We start from the raw sequence: 20253 nt of genomic DNA, 5'->3' as shown, positions 1-20253 counted from the left end.
TGACTTTGGCTGTAAGCCAGGCGAGGACCTGATCGAACAGGCCTTGGTTGAGATGTAGGTGGTCCGGCATACCTGGCCGGAAGTAGCCTATAGCAGCCCTCACTGCTCCCATGGATCAATGGGAAGGAATGGAATGACGTTGCCAGTGGCAGAGGCACGTCCGAAAGTGCATAGAGAAATGGCTTATGGCCATGTGAATGAGGTGATGGATGCACCACCCGCCAGGGAATTCTGTGGACATGGAGGGAGCGTTACAGGTAGGACTGTGTCCGCCTATCTCATTTAGTGAATAACATATTTCTGTCTGATCTGCAAAGCGGCCTGTGGGAAGTTCTTCTGCGCAGGTGGGGGGAGTTTCACAAGTTCTAGGCTTGTGACTCCTGTGGCGGCTAGGACAGGCAAAAACAGGAAAGTAGGGATGGTGTGCATGCAGAGGCACCTTTTGGTGACAGGTGATGCCTGAGGCCCCCCGAACGGGTTGTGCGGCTCAGCGGGGGGATAAGGGTTGCCTGGGAGACCAACCCTACTCACTCACCCAGGTGTTGTGCGGCACCAGGTTGGGGGTGACACCGAAAGGTCTACTACCTCCCCCAGAAGGGGCAGTCCGGAGGGATGGTGAGATCACCGCCACCCCTCAGGCTGGGTATGTTTTCGCCCAAGAAGTGCCAGCTAGCCGCTGACACAGTTAGATGCCCGTCCTAGTTACCCCTTTGCAGGTATTTCAATAAATGTGGGCCAATTTTCAACCCAAGCTTGTTGTCTGCGTCTTCTTTAACCCATCTCCGCTCGCAACATATTATTTTACCTTGGACTTCTTTTGATATGACTGCTATTGTTGCTGCTGCTGCTGTTAACATTGCTGTTGCTGCTTTTAACCTTGTTGCTGGTTTTATTGTTGGATTTTATTGCTGTTTTTATTATTTTTATATTTTTATCACTTTTAATATTTGAATTGTTTTATGTATTTTATTATTGTAAGCCACCTTGGGAGAGCTTCTGCCCTGAAAGGCGGTCAAGCAATGTTTTGATAGAAAGATAGATAGATAGATAGATAGATAGATAGATGGCTATGTGCTACCTCCAGTACCAGAGGCAGTGAGCCCATGTACACCAGTTGCTGGGGAACATGGGTGGGAGGGTGCTGTTGCTCATGTGTCTGGCTTGTGGGTTCCTAGTCAACAACTAGTTGGCCACTGTGTGAACAGAATGTTGGACTGGATGGTCCATTGGTCTGATCTAGCATGGCTCTTCTTATGTTCTTATGATGCAGAAGTTTCTGTGTGGGCTTCCTCTTGTTCTCTGGGCACACTTCAGGGTGCTTTTTTTGACCTCTAAAGAACCACAAGTATAGGTGTCGCATCTCCCTCCCACCATACCTCAAGGCTAAAGTAGATGTGATAAAAAGCATGAAACTGCCAATATTCCATATATTTTTGCCCTCTTTCTCTTAACATCAGCTACAACAGAATATTTAACATGACATCTAGCTCTACCTTCCTGAGTCCTGATCTAATGGAGTTTACCTCTGGCTTGTCTTGGCCACATTCCCCACCTCTTCAGACTCTTCAGGATCATCCCATTCAAGGTAGGATCTAAATGTTGGGGTTCCGGCCTGGCAAGGACTAATGGTAATGTCCTGTTCCTAACAGTGTTGGACTGTAGGTGTAGACATGGTTACTGCACATCTGATGTGTCTCTCAGTGCTAAAGTCAACCACCAAGTTTTATTGTTTTATGGGCAGGGAGGTAGAGAAAAAGGCACAGCACATAAGTCTCGGGTGGAAAGGTTGCCTGGGTGGGGTGCAAATACATTGTAGGGATATGTACATATAATTCACCATATGTCTTGTTCTGCATACATAGGGAGCCAATGAATATATGGAGCTACTTCATAGTAAGTCACACCATGGGTCCATCTGGCTCAGGAGGACTGCCCTCTTTGACTGTCAATGCCTCTCCATGTACCCGGGCAGAGGTTCCTCCTAGCACTGCTGCATGAGATACTTTTAAGTGCTGTTGCCAGATACTGGGATCTTCTTCATGATCTATGCACTGCCCTATGGCCTGTCTTAAGGGCAGTGTGTGTGAGAGCTAGATGTGCTTCTGTGCCCCACTATGTGTAAGATCCAGCTACTGGGACAGTGTGTGAACCAGATCGATCTCCAATTGCCATAAAATCATGGTTCCATTGTTTTGAATTGGTCCTGGGGATTTGTCTGAAGGCATATAATGCACAAAGTGGATCTGGTTAGTGCCCAGATGGGAGTCTGTCTGGGAATCCTATGTATGGAATCTGCAGAAGGTGGGGGATAAATGTAATGATTTTTTTTTTTTTTGCTGGTGGCAACCTGGTTGTTCCATGCTTCTGAACTTCCCCATCTGTATGCTTGCTGAAGTTGGTATACGCTTGCTGCAAACTCTGTTTTTCTTTCTCCTGAGCCTGCTCTACGTCCTCTCCTATTCTAAGTCTCATCTGCTAACTTCCTTCCTGTCTGCCCTGGTGTTTCTGGGCCCCATCCTGTCTTGCTCTGGCCTAGATCAGGTTCTGCATTAAATATAATTGTGGCAAGACCTCCTTGGTCCTAATTCTTAATCTGAGGAACAACCTGACTTTGCTGATGTCCCAACGGTTTCCCATGTACTGAAAGGTGAGTGATCTGAACCTCCAGGGCCAGATGAACTGCATCCTAGAGTGATAAAGGAACTGGCAGAACAACTCTCAGAACCACTGTCTATTCTCTTTGAGAAATCATGGAGGACGGGGGAAGTGCCAGATGACTGGAGGAGGGCTAACGTTGTCCCTATCTTCAAAAAAGGTAAAAAGGAGGAACCTGAGAACTACAGACCAGTCAGTCTGACATCAATCCCTGGGAAAATTCTGGAGCAGATGATAAAGCAATCCATCTGGAAGCACCTTGAAAACAATGCCATGATTACTCGAAGCCAACATGGATTTGTCAAGAACAAATCCTGCCAGATGAATCTGATCTTATTTTTTGATCAAGTAACCTCTCTTGTGGACCATGGGAATGTTGTAGACATCATATACCTCGACTTCAGCAAGCTTTCGACAAAGTGCCCCATGATATCCTGATGAGCAAACTAGCTCAAAGTGGGCTAGATGAAACAACGATCATGTGGATCCACAGTTGGCTACAGAATCGGACTCAAAGAGTGCTTATCAATGGGACCTTTTGAAACTGGGGAGAGGTAATGAGTGGGTTAGTCCTGGGCCCAGTGCTCTTCAACATTTTGATTAATGACTTGGAGGAGGAGGTGCAGGGAATGCTGATCAGATTTGCAGATGACACAAAATTGGGTGGGATAGCTAATACTTCGGAAGACAGAAACAAAATTCAAAGTGATCTGGATAGACTGGAGTGCTGGGCAGAAAACAACAGAATGACATTTAATAGGGATAAATGCCAAGTTCTGCACCGAGGAAAAAGAAACCAAATGCACAGTTACAAGATGGGGGATACGTGGCTCAACAACATGACAAGCGAGAAGGATCTTGGAATTGTTGTTGATCACAAGCTGAATATGAGCCAACCATGTGATATGGCTGCAAAAAAGGCCAATGCTCTTTTGGGCTGCATTAATAGAAGCATAGCTTCCAAATCCCGGGAAGTACTGGTCCCCCTCTACTCAGCACTGGTTAGGCCTCATCTGGAGTATTGTGTCCAGTTCTGGGCACCACACTTGAAGAAGGATGCAGACAACCTGGAGAGGGTTCAGAGGAGGGCAACAAAGATGATCAGGGGACTGGAAACAAAGCCCTATGAAGAGAGACTGAAAGAACTGGGCATGTTTAGCCTTGAGATGAGAAGACTGAGGGGAGATAGGATAGCGCTGTTCAAGTACTTGAAAGGTTTCACAGAGAAAGAAGAAGGCCAGGATCTCTTCTCGATCATCCCAGAGTGCAGGACACAGAATAATGGGCTCAAGTTACAGGAAGCCAGATACTGGCTGAACATCAGGAAAAACTTCCTGACTGTTAGAGCAATACGACAATGGAAGCAATTACCTAGGGAGGTGGTGGGCTCTCCCACACTGGAGGCGTTCAAGACGAGGCTGGACAGCCATCTGTCAGGGATGCTCTGACCTGGATTCCTGCATTGAGCAGGGGGTTGGACTCGATGGCCTTGTAGGCCCCTTCCAACCCTACTATTCTATGATTCTATGATTCTATGATCTAAGACTATGTGGGTAAGCAAGCATTGCTTAAAAAGAAGAAGTTAGGGCAGTTTGAAAGAATGAAAACAAATACAGACATTTTAAGTATTAAGGCCTAAAGATATCTCTAACCACTTAGAGATACAACCACTTAGAGATGTTTTTGAATATGTTCAGTGACATGTAAATCAGTGGTATGTAAATACATAAAATAAATAAAATGAAACTGTTTTAAATTTTTCTCTTCACTTCCTTTATCTCAAATATGTTTCCTTCTGTCAATGAGCCAAAGAAAAAATGGTGCCTTTGTTGGTTTGTTTGTTTATTTATTTCATTTCTATACCTCTCAATAGCTGAAGGTCTCTTGTTCATGACATCATCCAATGAAAAATGCAATGCCAGTTTACCCAAAGATAAGCCAACCTAAACCAATATGACAGTGATTTCAACAACAAAAAGCACAGCGAATTATGAAACATCATGATTCTGATTATTGTTTGTTTATTTATTTATTTTACAAAATTGCAGTGAAGCTTTTGATGCATTGAAATCAGCTTATTCTTATCACCCTTCTGGATTGATGAATGAGTGCCGTGAACCCATTATGAAACCTTGTGAGATGTCAAATAACTTATTACTGATGGCTCAGTAAATAGGCTAGCATGTGAAGCACTAACCTAAAGATATCATAGAGGAACTATATATATATATTCTTTTTTTTTTCTTTTTAAAAAAGTTTGCTGAAATTAACCTTTCCAAGATTTATCTCACAGGATTTTAATCAGTCAAGCTGTCACAAATCCCTTGGCCTCCTCTATCCTTAACCACTCACACACACACAAATAGAAAGGCTTCAGTCTCACGCCTTTAATTCATTATTCACAGGTTCATTACAGATGCAAATGTTCAAAGACTCTCTGGCTACAAAGGAATGCCTCCAGGGAATTCAAATGGGATTACCGAAAGTTGCCAGCTATTTGAAAGGGAGGCTATCTGGCTAAGCTAACTTAGGGATGGAGATCCCGCCCCTCGTGTGCTGCTTCCCTGCATAGTCTCTCATACATTGCTAACCGGGTTGAACATCTGAGCTCCGCCCCTGACGTTTCCTCTTAGCTCTGTGCCACTGCCTCGCATCTCTTAGGTCACAGTCCTCAATCCCCTCCTCCTCCTGCTCGCTGCTTCTCACGGGGGGTGGGGGTAAGGAGGAAGCATCATGCCTGGCCATCTGGGAGATGGTAACCTGAGAAGCACAACTACCCATATCTGAACTGGCCTGTGAAAAAGCCTCCCCCTGTTCTGGCTGCTCCTCTTCTGAATCTGAGCTGCTAACTATCTCCCTGTGCTCAGAATCAATCCTGACCACATTAGTCAGATTCTTCAGCGGTAGATAGCAGGGCTATGAATGGAAGAACGTCCTTTGCAAACTGCTCCTCCTTATGTTGCTGCCAGAAGTTGAGGAGGCCCAGTATTTAAAGTTCTGTCAAATCTCGCCTGCTGAGACAGGAAAAAAAGAAAATGATAAAGACCAAAGGGAGCAAAATCCATTCCTGGCTAATACTAAATAATAGGGTGTCGTTGGCATTGGGAGCAGGCATCTAAGGAAAGGAACTGACAATCTCATGCCACGAAATACATTGAAAAGAAACTAGCCATGTGCCCCAGCTAATCTTCCCCTCTTGAAAACTTTAGAAATATATGACATGGTTCTCGTAATCTCCTCAGCCAGCAAGAATTCAAATGCCTTTAACTCTGCAACCTTTAACTCTGCATCTTCTAATTACGCTTTCACCTCTAGCTATTTATCCGTTCTGCACATCCCCTGATGCAGAGAGAAGCTTTTGGAGGCTGCAAAAAGGCCTTTCAAGAAGAAGAAAGGAAGAAGAAAGGAAGGAAGATTAGAAATGGAAAGAGAAAGAGAAAAAAGAGGACATTCAGGAAGCTTTCCTGTCTTTGTTTATTTAAGAAACCATTCCCTTGTGCTTGCTTGTTTAATTATTATCTGCTAGGATAAGTGTTCGATGTCCAAATGGGGCACCCTGAATGGGTTCTTCTGGTTCTTCTTTTTACCTTGTACTCAAGCAATGACAGTGGCCTTCTCACATTACTTGGAGTGCCAATGCAATGTATCCACTGCCACATTTGGAGGTCCAACAGGCTATGATGAATACTGGACCAATGTGAGCAGAGCCAATTACATGGATTTCCCCCGCTTGTTCATCATCCAGGAAGAAGGCCATCAGTTGAGAAAGATGCACTTGAACGGACACTCCCACATAGTCCTGGAATCTACATATCTGCCACAGCTATATGAGATTACACTATGAGGAAGTGCCCTCACCCCGTGCCCGGCTTGCCTGGCCACAGGAGGAAAGGGCTGTTGCGGGTGGCGGGGGGAAGGACAGGACAAGGGTGAAGGCCATTGGCCTTCGCCCCTGGCATCACCAAGGGGCGGGTCAAGCTGGCTGCTATTTAGGCCGCGCTGCCCCACTGCCTCCTCATTCCGGCCATTTCAGCTGGAATTTCTTGCGCCCTCTTCATCAGTGGCAGTGGCAGCGCAGCGGCAGCATCCTCCGTCCTGTCCTTGACTTCTCCCAACACTCGGCGGCAGTGGCGCAGCAGTAGCGGCATCCCCAGGACGAGGCGGCTACTCAGCGGCGTGGTTTGCTCCCCTCTCCCCCTGGCACAGGCGCGAGGCTTCTCGCACATCCTTTCCTTTCCTTTAGGGAGGTCCCTGCTTGGGTTGCCATGGCATTTCAGGCCCCCCTCAGCTGATTTCAGGAGGGGGAAAGTCTCTTGTCTCGCCCCTTGCGCGCTCCCCTAGCATTAGCATTGTGCCAGTTTTTTGTGTGTGTGGGGTCTCCGTTTGGCTTCCCGGCACTTCCGGGTAGCAATTAACAAAGGGAGGGAGGGAAGGGAAAGTGTTCCCATGCCTTGGGCTTACCTCCTCCATTTTCAGCTCCGTAGGCCATTCCTGGCTGCTCCCTGTCTTTCGTCCCAGGAGTACACTTAGGATTTTCCTGGATTTTTTTTTTTTTTTTAGCTCTGTGCCACCCCCTGGTGGCCTGTTGTGCCTTGAACCCCCTTTGATATATAAAGAAAGTGGGGGGAGGAGAAAAGGGGAAAAACAAAACAAGGGGTGGTTTGAGGGGAGCTATTGTAAGGCATAAGGCATTGCCTGGAAAGTTAATAGGGTGTGATTTAATATAAATAATAATAATAATAATAATAATAATAATAATAATAATAAACAAAACAAACAAACAAAAATTAATACGTAAAATAAATATATAATAATATTACCAATAAATAAATAAATAAGAATTATAGAAATATAGAAATTGGAAACACTCCAAATATATACATGCATAAATTTCTTGAAGGGAAGTAGGGTAAGCGCATTTCATCCAGGGTTCCATTCTAAAGTTGGTTAGCGCATTTCCCAACACACAGCGATGCTGCCCAAGAAGGGTTTGGGAGGTAAAAAAGGCAAAGGCAAAGCCGCTTGCCCCCCTGCCGAAGCCCCCTGCCCCCCAGCTAAGCGCCACTTCTGTAGGGCCGACTCTTCCTCATCCGACGATGAGGATCAAGACATGGCCCTCATTCTGGCCAGACTGGAGGCTGCTGAGCGGGACTTAGGGATCCCTGCATTAACCACCCCTGCCAGGCGGGCTCCCCAGACTTTGGATTCAAGGGTTACTAGAGGGCAAGCTCGCAAGGATCTATTGCTATCTATTTCAGAGAGGCTGGAAGCAATCAAGGCTTCCAGGGAGGTCATCAGTGGGCAAACAGCATCTGCACCAGCCTCAGCGCCTGCATGCTCACTTTTGGAGCAGCCCCTTCCTCTGCAAGGGTCGCCGGCACCTGTCTCACTGGCTCCTGCAGTTTTGGACTGCAGCCAGATCCCTGACATTGCAAACAACCTTTTTTCAGGTGAGGTTCCGGTCCCTGGGGGGTTAGTGCCACTGACCGGCTGGAGCCAGTTCCTGCCATACGGGTGGTTCCCCTTTACAGCAGGTATGAGTTGGCCTTTTCACACAACAGCAGGGGGCATCCCAGGGTTCCCTCCACCAGGTTTACTGCCCCACTGCTTTGGCCCAGGTTACACACTCCCGGCGCTAAGCCATGCCGCACCGGGTGGGGCCGCCATTACGGTGGGCATCCCTGCATCTGCCTGACCCCATGGGGCCCCTGTCCCTGCTCCGAACCCCACTGGTGGGGTCGATGGGGGGGAGCACCTGCAGCTCCTCCGGCTGCTGATCCTCCTTTGGCCGGTGACGGGGTGGCTCCTCAACATGCTCCATCCGACATTGCTGCCTGCGCAGCTGTGTGGCATGGCCCCATAGGCGAGAGCTCTGAGGAGCTTGGGACGGGTGGCAAGGACCCTTATGCCCAGGTAGGGAAAAGGGCAATCCTGACCGGGGGTACATCCACTCTCCTGGGATATCACCTATTGCCGGCAACAAAAGAGAAAAAACTCCGGGGAGAATTCGTTGACGTCTTTTCCCTGTTATTCCGAGAGTCTGAAACAAAGGAGGGGGAGAAATCTGGCGATAGGGAGGGTCAGGCATAAGAAGCTGTCATGCACTTGGGCACATTGGCTGCCCGGCTTCTTAATCTATATGGGTGTCATTCAGCAAAAGCACCCAGAGCGTGCTTGGGTCCTCACTAAGTATTTGGATATTATATATAGGGCCTATACAGAATATGAGGGTGGAGCCTGGCTTGCCTTTGATGAATCCTTTCATATGCAGGCGGCATTTGACCCCACACTGGGACTCCAAAGATCAGGATCTTTGGCTGCAGTTTATGACCCCTGCCAGGCCAGGTTTTGGCGAGTGATCTGATAGTGGGCACATATTAACTAAGCCGACGCCCGCCTCAGCCCCTAAGGCTGAAGCGGGACAGGTGGTTCAAAACCGCACTCTCTGTTGGGAGTTTGGCTCCAAGAGCATTTGCTTTAAAAACCCATGCAGATTTCGCCATGCATGCTCCATTTGTGGGGGACAACACGCCTTCATTGGCTGCCCAAAGGCCAAAGGTCAGTGGGGCCCAAATCGGGAATGGCAGGGTGGTAGGAAGTCCGGGGGTAGCCCACAACCTCCGCCAAAAGGGGCCCAGTCCAATTAAGTTGGGGCCTCTATGGCGCCTTTTGAAGCGCTACTCACTCCGGGAGGACACCCGCTACTTGGAAGAGGGATTTTCCCTGGGTTTCAGGATTCTGTTTCGGGGCCAACGCCAGGCCCAAATTTCCCGGAATCAGAAATCTATTGCAGGTTTCAAACAGCTAGTCTTAGATAAGATCAATAAGGAAGTGGCCGCAGGGCAGGTCATTGGTCCATTTGATTCCCCCCCTTTCCCTGACCTCAGGGTCTCCTCTTTGGGCATTGTGCCTAAAAAGGCTGCAGGTGAATACCGGTTGATCCACAACTTGTCCTTCCCCAGGGGGGAGTCCGTGAATGAAGCCATTCCTGAGCACCTGTGCTCTGTTCACTACATGCCGTTTGACATGGCAGTATCCATGGTGAAGGCACTGGGCCCTGGGGCCCTCATGGGGAAATGCGACATTAAATCCACATTCTGCCTCATGCCAATTTTTCCCAATGACTTCGACCTTTTGGGATTCAGTTTTTCTAGTCAGTTTTACGTCAACAGGCCCCTACCCATGGGATGTTCCGTGTCCTGTGCTATGTTTGAGAAGTTCAGTTCCTTTTTGGAATGGGCTCTGATTGATAAAATCGGGTCCCATAGCGTCGTGCACTACCTTGACAACTTCCTATTTGCGGGTCCATCCAGCACCCGTCAGTGCACGCGGCTAATGCGGGAATTTCTGCCCTTGCAAATGAGCTGGGTGTACCTTTGGCGGGGGAAAAAACTGAGGGCCCTTCCCCCACTATTAAGTTTTTGGACATAGAACTGGACTCCATGAATCAGTTGTGTAGGCTCCCGGCCAACAAATTACAGGCCCTAAAGGACAGGATTCTGCACATGCTTCTGCACATGCTTCATTCCAAGAAAGTCACACTGTTGGCATTGCAGGAAGTTGCTGGGGATCTTAATTTTCCCTGTCAGGTAGTTGCCCCTGGCAGGGCCTTCCTTAGATGCCTTTGTAATGCCATGCGGGGTCTGCGCTTGCTGCACCATTGCATTCGGGTATCATCAGCCATGAAAGATGATCTTTTTGTGTGGCTGCATTTCCTTAAGACATTCAATGGCGTTTCCTTCTGGAGGAAGGAGTTACTATTGGAAGCAGAACTACAGATACATGATTCATTTGATTCATACTGATTCATCTGGGGCCCTAGGCTTTGGGGTTGTGCTTCGCGATCGATGGTGTCATGCACGTAGGGTTGGCGGAGAATTTCTCCCCGAAACTTCGAGGGGCCGAGCGCCAACGTGTTCGGCCCCCCGAACAAGTTTCGGGGAGAAATTCTCCGCACCCCCCCTGCCCCCCGCACCCCCCCCGGGACGGGACGTACCTTTCCCGAATGTCCCTCCCGGCGGCGGGTCCCGGCGGCGGTTCGTCGGGTCTTCATCAGGGGCGGGGGCGGCAGCCGATCTTTCGACCGGCTGCCGCCACCGCCATTCCAATAAAACTAAAAAAACCCCCACGCCCCCGTGATAGGCTACGTGATGATTAACGTAGCCTATCACGGCTAGATTTGCAAAGTCAGCCATGATAGGCTACGTAAATTGTCACGTAGCCTATCACGGGTGACTTAAAAAAAAAAAAAAGCACGTACGGATAATGGCGGCCCCCATAGGGAGCCGCCATTCCCGTTCCTTATTTGGTCACTGTAGTCTATGTAAAGATTACGTAGACTACGGCGAAAATAAGGGCAACGCTATTTGCGTTGCCCTTATTTTCGCCGTAGTCTGTGTAAAGATTTACGTAGACTACAGCGACCAAATAAGGAACGCGAATGGCGGCTCCCTATGGGGGCCGCCATTTGCGTACGCGCTTTTTTTTTTTTAAGTCACCCGTGATAGGCTACTTGGCAATTTACGTAGCCTATCATGGCTGACTTTGCAGATCTAGCCGTGATAGGCTATGTTAATCGTCACGTAGACTATCACGGGGGCATTTTTTTTTTTAAAAAAACTTCTTATTTCGCGGCCGGGCGAAGCGAGGTGCCTCCTCCCCGGCCTGAATTTCGGCCAGGCGAGGCGGGAAGCCTCCACCCACGGCCTGAACTTCGGGGGGAGAGCAGCGAAGCGCCTCCCCCCCACCGCGAAAAGCTGCGAGACCAGGTAAGTGGGCTTCGTGCACCCCTACACGCACGTTGGCTGGCAGAGTGGTTAGTGCTAGGCGTGGGAAGAGACCTTACCTTCTTAGAGCTCTTTCCGATATATGTTGCTGCGCACATTTGGGCGGCCCAGCTTGCTAATTCTGTCGTCCATTTCTGGTGCGACAACCAAGCCACCATCCAGGTCATTAATTCTTTGTCATCGCACAACAATAGGGTCATGGTCTTGCTTCGGGTTTTCACTCTGTAGTGTCTCCGGTATAATACTTTATTCCGTACAAGGCACATTCCTGGCATGGGTAATGCCTTGGCTGATGCATTGTCACATAACCAGGTGCAGCATTTCCAAGAAATGGCCCCCTGGGCACGTGCTACACCAGACACCAAGCCAGCCACTCTTTGGGAAGTTGGCTGGAAGAGGAAGAACAGGCCATCCTGCAGTCCTTAGCCTCTAGCACGAGAGCCACTTATGTCAGATCAGGTAGGGAGTTCTTTTCATTCCGGGTGGCCGCACATCTCCCACAGTGCTGGCCAATACTGGTTTATCACTTACTGAAGTTTTGCGTGGATGCCCACAGGTGGGGTCTAGCAGCCTGGACCATCGGGGGTAGGCTTGCTGCGCTTGCCTTCTGGTCTAAAATGAAGGGTGTAGCAGATAACACTGTGGACCTCCGAGTCCGGCGGATGCTTCAGGGTTGGTCCAGAGGGTTCCCGGTGCCTCCTGACCCTAGACGCCCTCTGTCGCCAGACATATTGCTGGGTTTGTGGGATCTGTGGCCTTCATTGTGCAAATCTTCTCATGAAGCCACTTTGTTTCATGCTACGGCTCTTACAGCATTCTTTGGGGCATTCAGGATATCAGAGCTGGTGGTGTCTGCTAGGGGCGACCTGTCGGGACGAGCCTTGCAGTTTAATGACTTACAGTTTTCTCAGCAGGGGGCCTTTATTCGGCTTAGGAGGTCCAAGACTGACCGGGGGGGGGGCGTCAGCCTGTCCCTGTTTCCAGCCCCCGTGCTGGACCTCTGTCCATTCACCACATTGAGGGACTTTCTCAAGGTTCAGGGAAATCTGCCCAGCCCCCTTTTTTGCTACAGAGACTCCTCTCCTTTAACCAAATATCAATTTTGGGTAGTCACACAGCAGGCATTAAAGGCGTTGGGTTTGGGTACTCTTTGTTTTGGCACACATTCCTTCTGGATTGGGGCTGCCTCCACCTCTGCATCTCTGGGGTTCACATCAGACAAAGTGCAGTCTGTCAGTAGGTGGTGCTCCAAGGCATATCAGGCACACATGAGGCCACTGCCAGGCCTTTAGCCTGTGTGGACATTTCTGTTCATTGCTTTTCTTGGTCTTCTAGATGGCTGGAGTGCAAGTGATCCACTGAAGGTGCTCATCTGCGGGCACGGTATGGTTTTTTGGGCCAGTCAGAGGGCCTTCTCCAGCTGCGGATCCCAGCTAGGGCTCAGCCGCTATGCCACCATTCAGTGGTTGGGCAGACGTGGGATGCGCTGGGAGCGCCTCCTGCCCACTTTATTCCAGCAAGGGCTGGTGAAGGTTCCCCTGCAGATTCTAGTGTTCCACTTAGGGGGGAACTATCTAGGCCTGCTAAAAGGCAAGGCCCTGATTCTTCAAGCTTGGGAGGACTTGTGGCTGATTCGGTGTCGCTGGCCGGGAATCACCATTATCTGGTCCAACCTGCTGCCTAGAGTGGCCTGGAGGGATGGCTTGGATCCTTGTGCCATGGATAGGGCCCGTAAAAAGGTCAACAGAGAAATTGGGAACTTTCTAATCAAACAGGGCGACTGGACCATCATCCACCCTGAAATTTCTCCTGCTCAGGGGATGTTCTACAGGGCGGATGGTGTTCATCTCACCGAACTAGGCAATGATGTCTTTTTGGCCGATCTGCGAAGGGGCATTTGGGAGTGTTTACTGCGCAGGTGGGGGGAGAGCGAGTAAGCAGAGGCTTGTCGCCCTCCTGTGGCGGCTCCGGGCGGGCTCTCCGCTGGGGGAGTGGACAGGTGAGCATTCGTAGGCACCGTTTCAGGTGACTGCTAAGGCCTGAGGCTTCCGGCTCTGGGTTTTGTGGCCCCAGTTGGGAGACATGGCTTACCTCTGAGGCCAACTCTCCTCACCCACTCGGGTTCTGTGGCTCGAGGGGGGGGGGTTGACAGGGGAAGGTCTCCCAGCCCAGAACTGGGTATGTGATGTCCGATTGGTGGGCGAGGGTGGACGCCTCACCACAGACAATGAATGCCTCACTCTACACCTGTCATGTTGGTCTTGTTGGTGGTGTGCCCGCCAGTGCTTTCTTCGCAGATTGTAATCTATCAATAAATGTGGCCCTGTTTTATCCCAAATCGATTGGTGTCGTCTCATCATTTCTCCCTCTGTCCACTCGCAAGTGGTTTCCATGCCACTGTGAATCCAAATGAAGAGAGGCAAAGTCTGCTGTTGAGTGATTTGGACTGGCCTAAATTTGCATATATGTATTTAATGTGCATAATTTATACAGGTTACACAATTCAGCTTTCCTTAATGCAGAATTTGGGTTATCCTGGACAGAATATCATTATATGTCAGAGTTTGTCATTGGAAGCTGCCGTATACTGACTCAGGCCATTGGTTCATTCAGCAGTCCATTGTCTACTTTTGGACCACGAGTGACTCTCCAGGGTTTCAAACAGAGATCTTTCCCCACTCTAGCTGGAGATGCCAGGACTAAGCCTCAGACTTTTTGCATGCAATGCATGCAACTCTACCTCTGAGCTATTATAGTTAGTCCTGCTTACAAGCAAGTGCTTTGTGGAGAAGCAATCTTGCCTTTAAATGGGAAGGCTGGAGGAGAATAATAATAATAATAATAAAAAAGCAAGTGGCATGGCCAGGAGACAGAACAGATTTTACTTATAAATAAGTAAAATCTGTATTTTAAATCCCTGCATTGCTGCTAGGTTTTATTCTGGTTGTACTGTTATATTGTGGTTTTAAGCTTTCATATTTTCTATTGTTTTATGCTGTGCTTCGTGGTTTTAATTTTTGTGAACCTCCCAGAGAGCTTCGGCTATTGGGCAGTATAGAAGTGAAATAAATATTTCTATACTGCCCAATAGCCAATGCTCTCTGGGCGGTTCACAAAAATTAAAACCACAAAGCACAGCATAAAACAATATGAAATATGAAAGCTTAAAACCACAATATAACAGTACAACCAGAATAAAACCTAGCAGCAATGCAGGGATTTAAAATACAGATTTTAAACACCAAAGCAAAAAGACTAGGAAGCAAATACTAAAATAGTGGGAGAAATGGAAGAAATGGCAAGAACCAAGAGGTGGGGGTGGGGGGAGCTGGGTGGAAAGTGAGGAACATTGCCACAGAGGGAGAGGGATTGACAACAGAAGCAGAGAGATCAGTAGGGAAAAAAAAGGGGGGTACTGCAAAGCCTAGTTATGACAGAAGGGAAAAAGCCCACACAGCCATGACACAAAGATGTCTAAGCTTAGTAGCACCTGAGCTAGCAGAGTATTTCATTCTTCCCCAAATATGGAGACCCCCACTTTGAGAAGGTGAATGTTTTGAAACGTTGGAAAGCTTTGTTACTTGTTGTTTTATAATTTATTTATTTATTTATTGCATTTGTATCCCGCCTTTTCCCCTCTTGCGAGAAACCCAAGGTGGATTACATTATCCTCTTCCTCTCTCCATTTTATCCTCACCACAACAACAACGCTGTGAGGTAGGTTGGGCTGAGAGTCATGACTGGCCCAAAGTCACCCAGTGAGCTTCATGGCCGAGTGGGGACTTGAACCCGGATCTCCCGGCTCCCAGTCCAACACTTTCATCACTACACCATGCTGGATATAAAACCTCTTTAAAAGGGGTTCCTCTAGTAATAGATCCAGCGTTAAAGGAATTCTGGAACTATTTATCTGAATAAACAACACAACCGAGGCATAGAGCCTCTAACTGCAATCAGCCACATTAACAACAACTTCTAACAACAACCAGGGTACTTCCCACGCTACCTCTGGGAGGCAGATGCCCTGCCTATAACTACTACTAACTCTTCAGTCACCACAGTCTTCAGTCACAGAGAAGAGAAGCAACTCCAGGGAACACTGAAAGACCCCACCCCGGGTCCTCAGAAACATCTATAATTTTTAGTTTATCTTTTATGCTTTAATTTGTGTTTAATTTGTCTGTATATCTTCTGCCTTGAATAAAATGTTTTATTTTTCTTCAGACAGATGGGATATACATCTTAAAAATGAATAAACAAAACATCAATTAAAGAGCTTTATCCCAATAAGTATATAGTTCTCTTCTGAATGAAGGTTTTGGATTGGGCATGTAAGGAACAGTCTGGACACCTCCTTGGTTCCTGGCCCCCCAAAATCAGTATTGTAATTGTACTCTGGCTAGAGACATGGCCATTTCCATACCTGAGCTCCCTGTGTGCGTGCATGCATGGGTATGTGCATAAAATGCATAAAAAGTAAATATTATTGCAAGAATAGCAAATTAGCAGGAACCTGTGTCTGCCAAACTGCTATCTCAGTGAATTAATCTTTCATTTCATCTCTGGATTTACAGAAGCTGTTCAATTGGGAATAAAGTTATGATTGAATTGAGATCCTTTTACATTCATTTCTCATGCTGCCACATAATAAACACTTTTATTACCCAAGTTTCCTCAGTGCATATATTATTAGGAATCACACAATTTGTCTCTGTGTTGACTGTGGGAAATCAATAAGAAGGAACAGCTTTTACTAGTGCAGAGGGCCTGAAGAATTTTCATGAGAGAAACCAAAGAATCCTTTAATCTCACACACAAAATGTCAGCGGTGGGTGGGAAATTGGTTTGGGTACTGTGGTTTCATCATCTCCAAATCATGAACTAGAAATTCTGGGGGCCATCCTAAAATCTGCCATGCTTTTGATAACCTATGGTCAGTTTTACATGAGCAAGCAAGATGCATCTTCACAATAACTGCATACATTCTCAACATTTTTCAGCCTCTTTGGACCAAAGCATCCAATTAATTAATTGTAATTAATTAATTACATTTCTATACTGCCCAATAGCCAACGCTCTCTGGGCGATCAATCATAACTTTATTCTTGATTGAACAGCTTCTGTAAATCCAGAGATGAAATGAAAGATCAATTCACTGAGATAGCAGTTTGGCAGACACAGCTTCCTGCTAATTTGCTATTCTTGCAATAATATTTAGTTTTTATGTATGGTATGCACTTACACGTGCACGCATGCACACAGGGAGCTCCCCTCTCATGGAGTGGAACCAAACCAGCGCCCTGGTTCTCTAGGGGATTGGCGGCAATGAAGCGAATGAGACGGAGACTAGAGCGACGTTGGTGGAAAACATGGAACAAGTCCGATCGAACATGGGCTAGAGCTTATTATCTGAAAGCCTACTCCATGGCAGTGAGGGCAGCAAAGAAGTCTTTCTTTTCTGCCACCATTGCATCTGCGGGGAGCTGGCCAGCAGAGCTGCTCTGAGTGGCCAGGGGCTTTCTACATCCTGGCCCATGTGATGGAAATTCTGACCACTCGACAGCCCACTGTGAACAACTTGCCCAGCACTTTGCTGATAAAATCGCTCGGATCCGTTTGGACTTGGATGCTGTAGTTGATGCAGATGCTGTGGATGTCACTTTGGCTCCTGCTTGTTCAGTGTTGATGGATTCTTTTCAGTTTGTGCAGCCCGAGGATGTGGACAAAATCCTTGGAGCGGTGAGAGCTACCACATGTATGCTGGATCCTTGCCTCTCCTGGCTTATTAAAGAGGCCAGAGGAGGACTGGCTGAGTGGACAATGGGGGTGGTTAATGCCTCTCTAGAACAAGGCATTGTTCCATTATGCTTAAAAGAGGCAGTTGTGAGACCTCTGTTGAAGAAGCCTTCCCTGGATCCCACCATACTATAGGGATGTCAGAGAATTTCGCCACGAATCTTGGGGAGGCCGAATGCTAGCGCATTCGGCCCCCCGAAATAGGTGGCGGAACAGTCTGCCCCCCCGCCCCCCCCGGGATGGGACTTACCTTGGGCGGATCTTCCTGGCGGCGGCAGCTCCGGCGGTGGTTCGGCGGTGGTTTGGCGGTGGTGGCGGCTGCAGCGGCCGCTCTTCCGACCGGCTGCCACCGCTGCCATTTCCAGTTTTAAAAAAAAACAAAACAAAAAAAGTGATAGGCTACATAAAGATTTACTTAGCCTATCACGGCTAGATTTTTAAAAGACACTGTGATAGTCTACGTAAATGTTTACGTAACCTATCACGGCTGACTGCAGGGACGCAAACGGCGGTGGCTACGGCCGCCGCCATTTGCGTCCTTGCTAGCCAGCTCCCGGATGTCCGGCCGCTGGCGGAGCTGGCCGGCGGCTCCGCAGAATCCCTGTGGAGCGGAGCCGGCCGGCCAGAATTTCAGGGGGAAGGGATGGAGCGCCTCCCCCCCCCAAATCAATTTCGCTAAAAGGTAAGTGACTTTCATACATCCCTACCATACTAGATAACTATCATCCAGTCTCTAATGTACCATTTGGGGGCAAGGTATTAGAGCGTGTGGTGGCCTCCCAGATCCAGGGGTTCCTGGATGAAATGGTTATCTTGATCCATTTCAATCTAGTTTCAGGTCTCGGTATGGGACAGAGACAGCTTTGGTTGCCTTGGCGGATGACTGACACTGGGAACTGGACAGGGGGAGTGTGTCCATGTTAGTTCTGCTGGACTTCTCAGCAGCGTTCGATACCATTGACAATGGTATTCTACTGGGATGCCTCACTGGGATGGGATTTGGAGGTACTGTTTTACAGTGGCTCCATTCCTTCCTTGCGGGGTGAACTCAGAAGGTGGTGTTGGGGGATGCCTGTTTGACTCCGTGGCCATTAGCTTGTGGGGTCCCTCAGGGTTCTGTTCTGTCCCCCATGCTGTTTGATATCTACATGAAACCGCTGGGAGAGGTTGTCTGGCGTTTTGGAGTTCGGTGCCACCAATATGCTGATGATGCCCAGCTCTACTACTCCTTTCCACCAGATTCCAAGGAAGCTGTTTCTGTGCTTAACCAGTGTTTGGCATCAGTAATGGACTGGATGAGGGAGAACAAATTGAAACTTCATCCAGACAAGACAGAGGTGCTCCTGCTCAGTTGAAAGGCAGATCAGGGAAGAGCGAGTCAGCCTGTGTCGGATAGGTTTGCACTCCCCCTGAAGTCTCAGGTTCGCAGTTCAGGGGTGCTCCTGAATTCAGCCCTAAATCTGGATGCTCAGGTTTCAGCAGTGGCCAGGAGTGCCTTTGCACAGTTAAAACTAGTGCGCCAACTGTGCCCATTCCTGGAGATGTCTGATCTGGCCATGGTGACACATGCCTTAGTTACATCCTGTTTGGATTACTGCAATCCGCTCTACATGGGGCTGCCTATGACAAGTGTTCAGAAACTGCAGTTGGTCCAAAGAGCTGCTGCCAGACTACTGACTGGGGCTGGCTACAGGGAGCATACAACTCCCTTGTTAAAACAGTTTAACTGGCTTCCAGTCTGTTTCCGGGCACAATTCAAAGTGCTGGTTTTGACCTATAAAGCCCTGTACAGCTCCGGTCCAGGTTATCTGAAAGACTGTATCCTCCATTATGAACCTGCCTGTGTTCTGAGATCTTTTGGGGAGGCCCTTCTCTCAGTCCCAGCACTGTCACTGGCACGTTTGGTAGGAACCCGGGAGAGGGCCTTCTCAGTGGCTGCCCCGTGGCTGTGGAACACTCTTCCCATAGAGGCTAGGATGGCTCCCTCCTTGATGTGTTTCTGGAGGCAGACTAAAACATTCTTGTTCCAGCAGGCCTTTGGGACATAGTTGGAACCTTGGGGTAAGCTGCTAAAATGCTGTTTTAAAATGCTGTTTTAATGTTTTAATATAATTTTAATTGTATTGTTGTTTAATTATATTTTAACTTTTGTATATTTTCATATGTTTTAATTGTATATGTTTTAATTTTTGTAAGCTGCCTTGTGTCCCAGTTAGGGGTGTATGAAACCCGCTTACTGTTCCAGTCCGGGCATCCGCAGGGTGAGGGGAGGCAATCCATCCCTCCCCATGGAATCCTGCCTGGCCGGCTCTGCTCCATGGCGAGTCTGCAGAGCTGCCAGCCGGGCCCGTCTGCAGCCGGACTTCCATCCACTGCCAGGCTGCAGCCGCAAATGGTGTCCGGCTTAGGGGATGCCATTTGAGACCCTGCTCTTTGCCATGATAGGCTACATAAATATTTACGTAGCCTATCACTGAAAAAAGCAGGGACGCAAATGGCGTCGCCTACACCACACACCATTTGTGGCTGCAGTCCCGGGCAGCAGATGGACGGCAGCAGTGGATGGACTCAGACTGGCCTGCAACAGGTAGGGTCCATCCGGGGAGGATTTGGGGGGGGTAGTCTGTTCTGCCACGGACTCCGGGGGACCGGATTCTAAAGGATCCGGCCTCATTGGAGTCTGTGGTGGATTTCTCGGCCATCCCTAGTCCCAGTACGGGGAAAAAGGTAGGGATGGTGGAGAATTTCTCCACGAATCTTTGGGAGGCCGAGTGCCGACGCATTCGGCCCCCCGAAAGTGTTGGGGAAATTCTCTGCTGCCCCCCCGCCCTCCCCGGGATGGGACTTACCTTCGGCGAATGTCCCTCTCGGTGGCTGATCCTGGCGGCGGTTCGGCGGCGGTTCAGCGGGGGCGGGGGCGGCGGCCGGTCTCCCGACCGGCTGCCGCCGCCGCTATTACAAAATGAAAAAGTAAAAAAAACACACACACACACCCGTGATAGGCTACGTGACGATT

The sequence above is a fragment of the Heloderma suspectum genome, chromosome 1, assembly GCF_057233095.1.
Source record: "Heloderma suspectum isolate Gila_16-S chromosome 1, 16-S_ref, whole genome shotgun sequence".
Taxonomy (NCBI): domain Eukaryota; kingdom Metazoa; phylum Chordata; class Lepidosauria; order Squamata; family Helodermatidae; genus Heloderma; species Heloderma suspectum.
The sequence above is the reverse complement of the archived record's forward strand: the minus strand, read 5'-3'. Positions refer to the sequence as shown.